Source organism: Cryptomeria japonica, chromosome 4 (genome assembly GCF_030272615.1).
Source record: "Cryptomeria japonica chromosome 4, Sugi_1.0, whole genome shotgun sequence".
Classification (NCBI taxonomy): Eukaryota; Viridiplantae; Streptophyta; class Pinopsida; order Cupressales; family Cupressaceae; genus Cryptomeria; species Cryptomeria japonica.
Window position 1 is genome coordinate 567,433,158 of NC_081408.1, and position 11,050 is coordinate 567,444,207.

Here is an 11,050-nt window from a genome sequence, read left to right on the forward strand (position 1 = left end):
ACTTGAATAAGCTCTACAAACATGGACAATTCTCTTGAACTTCTTGTCTTGCATTTACACATTGATGCGATGCAATCTCTTTTAGATAAGCTTAGGAAACCATAAATATTATGAAGAATCTTGGATATTTGTTTTTGTTGCCTTAGGGCACATGTATTGCAATGGATGAGGTTATGGACGTTACTCATAAATTGCCTAACAATGGCCTTAACACCTTCTCTTAGGAAACAACATATCCAAGCATTTGTAAGGGTCACAATGGTCTTAAAAGCCAATACAATCGTTTGTAATACAGTTTTGCACTTTGAATTGCTGCCATGACCTCGAGAAAAGTCCTTTTGTAGTTAGGTGTGGAGAAGAAAATGGGACTTACCAATGTCTTACAGTTACTCTAAGGAGGCATGATAACGAGGAAAAGTGGGTGTTTTCCTAAAATTTCACAGAGTATAATGCATTTGGAATATAAGCTTGTATAAATAGAAATAAACAATTTTGTGATGGATTATCTACATTTAATTATTAAGCGTGTCTACTTTATTTTTTACAAAATGACATTAATTGATATAACAACAAATCTAATTATAGTAAATTGAATGCTATAGTTGAGGTTGCATTAGAAACTAGAAATGGCAATGAGTGGGAGAGCATGCTTGTTAGATGGTTTTAAAAGGTTGAAGGTTGCTAAAAGTTGAATGGAGTAGGTGTTAGAATGTCAGAAGTTCATTGTGGCAAGTTTTAGAAGGTTATATTTTTGAACATTCATGTTTGAAAAGTATGTTGATGTACACTCTTGGGTGCTAGTGCTTGCTTTGGGTTGCTAGTGTCCTTTATGGAGTGCTTGTGTCCCCTATGGAGTGGTTGTGTTCTTTTGAGGCACTTGTGTGTAGTTTTGACTAGGGCAGTTGGTAGCTTGCGTCATTAAAACCTCCTAAAAGCATGCTAAACCATTAAAATATGTACATATTTGGTTGTAATCAAATGATGCATGTGAATTTGCAACAACGATGATATGCTTAGTTGCAATGTTGACATTCCCAAAGAGGAAAGCATGTGCGAGTGGAAGAGTTTGGAGAAAGATGAAGAACTAGAAGGATGATCATGGATCTATTGCATTTTTGGAGAGCTTCCATTTATAAACATGCCTATGCACCAAATGACTTTAATAATTGTAGTAGGTTTAGGGTTTTGCATGAAGAATGATTATTAGGTAAGGAAAAACAAGGTTTAAATTTGTGAGGTTCACTGATGCGAATGCTAGTGTCCCATGGGCTTAAATGTTCAAGTACATAGGAAAAACAAGGCATTCATAGCATAGATCTCTTTTTGATGGAATAATCCGTTTTACATGTACTTTAGCAAACATATGAACTTGATAAAAAGATAAATAGTAAAATATGCAAGAATTGCATTATTTGCCACTTATTGTCTTTTGATTTGCACTTCATCCCTAAAATTCGAATATACAAAATACCAGTGACCGATTTTAATGGAAATAAAAGAAATGGTTTTACATATTTAGTAACTATTTTTACTCATGTTTGTTGAACTTGATGGCAAGGAATGAGGTGTCCATGGAGATTCAATTGGATTGATAGTATGGGAAAGAATGTGATTGTGAAGACATTTATATAAGGTAGATGATGTATGGTTGTGAGGGAGCCTACACAAAATGATGTGATCTATGGTTGTGATAGATACATCGCAATCAAAGAGGCATGATAGTGATGGAGCTAGTGCAATCAAGTGAGTGTAGCTGTGGATTGGAATGAGGTGTCCATGGACATTCATTTGGATTGATAGTATGGGAAAGAATGTGATTATGAAGACATTTATATAAGGTAGATGATGTATGGTTGTGAGGGAGCCTACACAAAATGATGTGATCTATGGTTGTGATAGATGCATCACAATCAAAGAGGCATGATAGTGATGGAGCTAGTGCAATCAAGTGGGTATAGCTATGGTAGGGTCAACATAATCAAAGGGATATGGCCATGAGAGAGCCATCATAAATGGTTGGTATGAGGTAATTATTTTGATGAAGCCATCATGATCAAAGGGATGTGGTTGTGACATATCCATTGCAAAGAAAGGGATATGATTGTGATTGATCCATTCATTATCAAATGGATGAGGCATGGCTATTATAGAACCATTGTAATCAAATTGCACGATATATGATTGTCACTAAGGGTTCGTTATCAAATAGCATTTTGTAGGGATTGTATAGGACCTCTTTAACCAAGTGTGCATAATGTAGGAAATGTGGATGTCCACTTTATCCATTGCACATGTTTGATTATTTGTAGTGCGTTGGAAAGTATATGCCCTCAAATTGATTGGATAGGAGATGGTACAATCGATTTAAGAAAAATTAAAAAAATGGAGAGTTGACACAAATAAATAATTTATAGAGATGAACCACTTTGATTGGTAAGAGTAAAAGTATAATAAATAGAAATAGGCAAGATTGCTAGGTTAGGGAGAAGAGTGAAAAAGGCATTTGATGAGAGTGAATATGGTGTATTAGGAGGTGATAATATAAAGGTTAAATGTTAAGCATAGCATGATGGTTGAATCGGGGGGAGTAAAGTCAAGAGAGATTATAAGTGACATGCCATAAAAGTGAGAGCACAATAATGTTTGACTTTTGAGCATTATTAGGCCACTACAATCATTATTTAGTATTTTACAATGTTAATTATAATGAAAAATAACACAAACACAAAGACAACACAAACTATTGAATTGTCATATTTTATTTGTAGACTCAATTTTTAATGTCCCAAATGTTTTAAAGAACCATTAATATTTTATTCCATGGAGGGCCATCAATAGCCTATTCTTAGGAATGTTTTTGTTAGGAACATGCCACTAGTGTGTGCACCACAAATATTGACGTACACTTCTCTCAATGTGAAAGAAGTCTCTTCCAAGTTAAGGCACATAAGTAAAAGGTACCATGAAGACTCCTGTGATATAGTGTTTTGCCATTGATGGTAAAGTAGAACGAATAATCGATGAAGGTTTTATGTTGAATACAAGATATGGTGGGTTAGAAGATGTGAATATGGAAGGAATCATATAAATCATGATATCTTGATTTGTTAGGACCAACAAGTTTTGAAATAAGATCAGGTTCAAGGACATCATGCACACAGAATACAATGGCATTCAATCCTTTGTTATTGATTTTGGACACTTTTTCCTTTGTTAAAAAAAAGGTGAGTTCTTTGTCTATACACACATAAGGGACATTATCATCAACATGCATGTCACGTTTTATTTATTTTTTTGTTTTCTTTACATGCAATAACTCCTTAAGAGGTTTTGACAAAGGCACTTTTAATTTTTTTAAATATTTTTTCTATTCAATTTTTTAATTGTTTGGAATAATAAAGGCAACTTATTCCTTGAAAGAGACTATTTCATCAACATTGATTTTAAAGCCTTTCTTAAGGTTACTAATTGGAATGTCATCATGGAGTCCCATGAATATAGTTATAGCTTTGTTGTGTTTGAATATGTCAAGAGACACATGATTTTGTTGGTCCCAAACAGTAGTCACTGGATGGATGAGTACAAGGTTGATGTATGGTTCGATGCAAGGGTGATGGCACAAATGGTAATGCCATGGAAAATTCAATGGAAAAATTAGTGAAATTCTTTTAAGTCCTATCTTTTGATGTTTTTAAAAATTAAATATGATCTTTGCCATAGTGGGTTATCATAGGATTCTTGAAGTAATGGCATGTATCCTAAACCAAATTACTGTGCTTAACTTTGATGATGATGGACTTTATAATTTCTTCTTAATGTTGTCTTAGGAAATTGCTTTTGTAGCCCATATTTTCGCATATTTTGATGCTTTTGGATAGGTTTATTCAGCAAAACATGATGCATATTTTTCATCTTGCATAACTAGGAACTTGCCCTTAATGCTGATATTGTCCTCTAGGAAACCATTTTGAGTTTAATTTTATAGTACCAATTGTATTACCTTAGGATTTTTTTTTGTAGTGTCATGGTTTCAATATAACTATGGATATAGAGGGATTTGACCAACATTGAATGTGTTGAGGAGCTTATACTCTCCACATGCCTTGTATTACCTTGACATTACACTAGTGGATGATGTTGATGCCAAAGTAGTAGGATCAACATAGGACAAGGATGGTAATGTTATGGACGAGATGACAACGTTTGTACTTGGATGATGATTGGATCTATTGTATGGGCCTTTTAACATTCTACAATGTGGAAATTGGTTTGCATGAACGAGAACTATGATTTTGGTGCCGTCATGAGGAAATTTGCTACATTGGTGACCTGTTGATGAAATGAATTGGATGGTATGAATCTATGGGCAATCAGTGACAATGTTGTAACAAAGCTCAAGATTGAGAATACGGATCATTGTTGCAAGGAAAGACGTACCTAAATTGGAACCCAAATGGTACCTTTAAATTCTTTCTATATGTAGAGGATGGGATTTACTACTCTCGATGTGATGAACTTCGAGGAACAAACCAACCTTCACTCTACCTCACTTTATTGACGCTTAGGTGAGTTGGGGGATACAAACTATGAAGCTAAACAAATGAGCCACAAAGGCCTCTGAACAACCTCTACTAAGTTTATTCTTAGGATGAACACGTGGAACTAGGACGCCAGTGCAACACACTAACGTCTTGTGCGAACATAGTACAGAAGTTGTACAACGATTGTGCATATAACAAACTTTCTAAACTAAGAATGCTACACTAAATGAAAGAGATAATACAAAATGATAACATCCAAAAGGAGATAGGGAGGGATGAAGAAAGTTTACAACCAGTCCATGATTGAAGCCTCCAACAAAGTAATCTCCTTCTTTTGATCACAGACCTACACACTTGCAAAAAGGGAAAATGTTAAGGCTGTGTTAAGAGTTTGCCTTAGTCAAACCCCCGTTTCGGTGTTTCCAGCTCCACAGATAGAAAATCAAAATAACAGACATGCTTGATATAAAATAATGGGTGTGCAAAATGAATCAAGATGGAGAGAACTCCCCTTCAATGCCCCCAAGAGCTATCACCCAAAGGAGTGGAGTTGAATAGCAAGAACTCTCCAAAATTGTGACAATGGTGGATGCTGAATGTTGAAAAACCTGTATATGATGAAGAATAGAATGCCCTGAGCTTGAGAGATCTCGCAAATGACCAAGAAGTAACAAAATAATCTGAAATGAGTGAGATACAAACAACCCTGGGAAGAATCTCAACATTGGTGGCTGCGAACAGAGGCGTTACACACTCTTCCAAGCGTAGGTGTAACTCTTAAACAACGACCTAGAGACTGGCATATTCATGTGATGCTAGTGCGACACACAGAAGTCTCCGTGACACGCTAGAGTCCATAAGTCAATTGGTCAGCATGGTTAGGAAAAGGCCAGATTCTAAGTTGACAAGGCGATCCATGTGTACAAAAGGAATGGGAGATGAGGAAGGACTTCGATCATCCTAAAGAGAAGACGCTTATGTGACGTGGAATTGCACGGGTTGCAATTTACGACGTTATGCTATACATCCTCATAAGCTTTGCTAATTGTTTTCTTTTGAGATTTTGTGGCGACCAAAAAATATCACAATTTTTTGACAAGTTTGTATATACAAAGATTTTGCAATGTCCTGGATTAGATTTATTGTATCTTCATCAATTTGTACATTTAATGAATTCAACTAATAAATCCAAAATCCCTTGAAATTAACTTATCCAAGATAGACTATGTTTATGTTGAATTTGAACCTATTTGTAAACCTTATAGAGATCCAACCACTAAACCCAAGATCTTAAAACAAATTCTACACATCAATGAAAAATTTGTCAAATATGCAAATACTAATGAAATAAAACAAAACTATACCTTTCACATGTCCAATAGGCTTGTCACCATTGTTGTCCTATCGTCCATGCTATTGTATTTGATGATGTTGCTTGTACGTTACGTTTGTGTTGCACTTGCACAAGAGCTCAAGGAAGAATGGATATGGTTGTTATGATGTATGCTAGAGTGATTTTGGTAGATTGTAGGTATGCTCAGAATGTGTTATGGAAAATGAGAGGATGCCTCTTTTATGTAGATCAACCTTAGAACAAAGGGTTTAAATTTAGAGGTCAAAAGGTGAATGCCCAGGATCACATAGATGAAAGAGAATCAATAAGATTTGAGAGTAGGGAAAGATGGAATGAGGAGATTAAGAGATGGAAAGGTAAAATATAAGGATGAATAGGATTAAAAGGTTAAAACCAAGGTTGCAGGGAACGTCTCCTTGACCACCTGGTTCGCGTATCCACTGGTTCGCGTATCCAGTACCGGAGGCGCCCTAGGATTCTCGGGTGCCTCTGGGAGACTTGGGTGGGAGACGAGAGGAAGTATCCCGACGAATCTTGGTCGGAAAAAGGCAAAACAGTGGCGTGCGACTTTTTCGCTACTTTTCCACCCGTCAAAACACTGTCGCAACCATAAAAAGTGCCGTTTTTTCCGTGTCAAACCACTGCGAACACGTTTGAGCCGTGCGATTTGGTTTTTTTAGGCATTTTTAACCTCGCGAAGGGATTTTCGGGGTTTACGGGAGAGGAAGGCTGATCCAACTGGAATTTGTTCTGTGGGAACAACGAAACAACAAGTATTCCTCTAATCCGTGACCATAATCCACGAATTTGTTCTGTGCGAACTTCAAATTTTGTTTACTGCCGTTTTTCACGGGTTCACGGTTTTTCTGGGTTCTAACTTCTACGATTTTTCACAGTATATAAACTGTGAATGTTCGATGGTAACCATCGAACATTCACAGTTCATATACTGTGAATTTGTTTTAAGACTTAAGTTAAAACTAATTATTAATTTTAATTTTAATTTTAATTTTGTAATGTATTTGAAAACTTTTAAGTTTGAAGTTTTTGCATTTATAACTTATTAATTTTATATTTTATAATGTATTTGATATTTCATTATGAGACAATGATTGTATGACATTTTGATCCTAAACTTCATAGTTAATGTTAATTCTTGTTTTGAAAGTTCAATGTCTATCATCTTTTCAGATTTTCTATAATTTATTAAATTATATTAAAAAAAAAATTGGCATCTCCAAGTACCCTCGTCTCCTATTTTGAAAAAATAGCCGTACCAGTACCACTACCAGTCTCCGGCATCTCCAAGTACCCCCGTACCCATGCAACCTTGGTTAAAACTGAAATGGAGAGCTAAGATTAAGGAGTAGGCAATTTAGAGAGACGTGTTGTGATGTGGATAGGAAAAAAAAGGTAAGTGAATTAATGAAATAAAAATGTTTATTTAATTAATAGAAAAAAGGCTACATAAATTAAATATTTATCTAATTTTTGAGAGGAGTGAGATTAAATAAATAATAAATATTTATTTAAATTAGAAATAATAGGCTTAGGGAATTAATTAACTAAATTAAAAGATTAATTTAATAAATAGTGCAAGAGGCTAATGAATTAACTAATTAAATAAAAATATATTTTTAATTAATAGAAATACTTAAGGATAAAAAAATCAAATAAATAAGAAATATTAATTTAATTGAAGGACAATTTTAGTTGTTTACAGACTAAAATTTAATCTTGCAAATGATATGAATTATGTAGATCGGCTAACTCCAATGACTTTGCAATTCACACAAACTTAAGGAAACTTCTTGAAGCTGATATGAAATGATTATTTTGGATTTATTTAAAAAAAAAATATATTAATTTCTTATCATAGGCAACACATTAAATCTGCTGCAAATTTGGAAGCAAAATTGAAAGAAAACTCACTGCAAGCTTCACCGAATTTTAGGAATAACTCAGCAAACTTCAAGCCAACTTCATTAAACACAAAATATCATGAAAATGCATAAACTAACAACTTTCCTATTGCTTGAAGGCTTCCATGAACTTTTGTGAAACTTTGGGGCACCATGAATTGAAGATCACACTCCAAATAAATACTAACCAAAGAAATCCTAAATCAATCAACACAATGATAACCTCTAAACTGAGATTATTCAATGGTAATTCTTGAATCTTTAAACGGGTGGGACAAGGATCCTCTAGTCTAAGACTTCAAATCCTAATTTGTTTCATGAGAAGAATCAATAGGAGGAAATAGCCAACAAGATCCAACTTCATTTCCAAATGAGAGTTGGATGTTGCATATGATTACTTCTTTTCGATTATGATAGGAAAATGCAAGCATTATGTAAAATGAAAAACAAATATAGAATTGGAAGCAAACATAGGAGTACAAATTTGGAATCAAGAGACAAAGAAGAATTTGTAACTGAAATATGGAGCTGAAGGTGCTTGATAATGGAGATAGGCTCCCTAGTCTTATAGGTGTCTTTGTGAGTTGAGGCTTTAGATTCCAAATCAAGAAGCTCTTTAGATCTTTCCCTCCAAAATTAATCTTAGCCATGAAAATAAAAACAAACAGATATAGAATTGGAAGCAAACATAGGAGTGCAAATTTGGAATAAGGAGACATAAGAATCTGTAAATGAAATCTGGGTCTGAAGGTGCTTGATTATGGAGATAGTTTCCCTAGTCCTATAGGTGTTTGTGAGTTGAGGCTTTAGATTCCAAATCAGGAGGCTCTTTAGATCTTTCCCTCCAAAATTAATCTTAAAAGTGTTAGGCAAGTGAGTTAATCGACATAATACAGGGGTTTTCACCTCTTCAAATTTTGGGACTGTCTCTCAGTTTGCTCTGTGAAATTCTATGACCTTTTATTGCTGGATTTGTAACTTGTACACATAAAAGCTGGAAAAATGTTGTTCTATATAGGGGCTTGTCTATGTCAAACACTATTTTCATTTTTCCACCTCCACTATGAGGATGTTGGATGAAAGAGAGCTTACCCCTCGTACGACACATGCTCAAAAGCTTAAATGAAAGGCTTGAAATGACAAACTATAGCTTTGGTGTGAAACTCATTGCTTTGAAACCTCACATAAAGCTTGATGTTGCATGATGTATGTTAATGCATGCTTTCATCATGAACACATAAACTTTGATTATGATTGTTGGAACTTGAATGCTTGAATCATTGATAGTAGAATTCTGCTCAATTTCTTGAAGATGCTAGATTTAATACTGAATTTGAATTGATAATAAATTATAGTTGTGAGAGATAGATGCTCTTGAAATGAGAGAGGGAGTTGTATTTATATATAACCTACACCTTTTCGGGTTTATTTTTCAAATAAGGTTGACATTGGGGAACACTTTCTAGCTACTCGTAAATACAACCATTATGATTTCAAATTTTGGATATAAAATGCCTTGGTAGGGGTGTTAGGCATCGTAGTCTAGGAGGACAGAGGCGCTAGGCACTCTAGTCTAGCATTTCAGGCTAGAAAAAGGTCTCTAAGCAAGGGATTGCACTGAGTGTGAAATTGAGTACAATTAGTCATTAATCAGGGGCATGCGACACAATCACCAAAGTGAGTGCAAAATGAGTGTGAAATTGTTAAGGGTTACATTTGCTTGTTTTTGTGCACTCGTAGAGTGAGAAGGTTAGATATATTCTACATCTTGTAGGTCCGCAAATGATATTTTTTGTTGATTTTGGGACTTGCAGAGCTGCAGGTGGCAAATGATAAACAGTGCGAAGGTAACAAGTGTTACCCCTCAAGTTCGTAAGTGGTAACATGTGTTCAAATGTATGCTTGTGAAACTGCGTGGTGGTCAACAATGAAGCATTTAAAATGAACAAAGTCACTTTGCAAGTCCGCAAGTGATGAAACAAAAAGAAAATTGAACTTGCGGAGCTGTGGGTGGAAAGGAACAAAGACTTATGTGGCTTCGCAGCTCCGTAGGTGGTTGTGCTAGAAGGAAAATAAACTTGTAGTGATGCGGGGTAAGGTTATGTACAGTCCGCAGCTCTGCAAATGGTAAAATGCAAAAGAAAATGGCCTTGTGGAGCTACAGGTGAACCAATGGCAATAAAGGTGGGCCCGAGAGCAATGAGGTGCCGCTACCACAAGTGCACAAAGCATAATAAGATAAGGTGTGATTGCCATGGTGGGTAAAAGCCGCTCAATCAGTAAAAGTCAAGACAAAAAGACCGAACCATGGTCATCCAAAATGGTCATCCAAAATGCACATGTGGCAAGATCAATGGCAAAAGTTTAAATGTACGCACGACTACTAAATTAATATTGCTTGCGTCAAATGCATTAATGCGGACATGGCTAAAGTTTGCTACGAATCAAGAGCAATAGTTCATTGTTCAAATAATTGTTTCTTACCTTGCATTCAAGAATTCAAAGAGAACAAAGCGGAGTAATTCCAGCGTGATTGCATAATTAGGGTTTCATAAGAGCGAATCAAAATAGTAAGCCTGTGCCTATTGGGCTCAAATTTTGCGAATTTTAGTTGCTCGTGTTTGTGTTTCAAATTTCTTTGTAGAATGAAATTGTAGAGAAGCCCTAGGCTGTTTTAGTTGTAAACATGCCAAAGAAAGGTGAATCATCGAGAGGGAAATGGAAGAAGGTGCTAGAGGAGGTAGTAATCCCGTATGAGACAAGCATTGAGCCAAATGTAGAACCTTGTGTTGAGCCTGCAGTAGAGCCAAGAGTAGGGACAAGTGTTGTTCCCACTGTTGCTACATCTGAGACTAAAGCTAAGAAACCTATGGCTCCGAGGAAGAGGAAGGGAGAAGTGTCTGGTTCTCAGGATCCTAAACCGAAAAGACCACAAGCCCCAAGAAAGAAGAAAGAGGACACTCCTAAACAAACCCAAGTCCCGACTTAAGCAAAAGCACGAGTGCATGACCAATATGCTGACATAGTGGATCCTATGGGTGCGACAGAGAAACTTGTAGAGGAGGAAGGGAAGAAGTGTTTTTATCAAGACTTTTTGGATATTATTCAAGACTTTTTGGATATTATTCAAGACTCAAGCATAGATTGGAGAGATAGTGACATCTTTACAGATGCAAGTACTCATTGTGGAAGTGCTCGCCTTCCTATTACAAGGTGGAGTTTTTTTTCATATT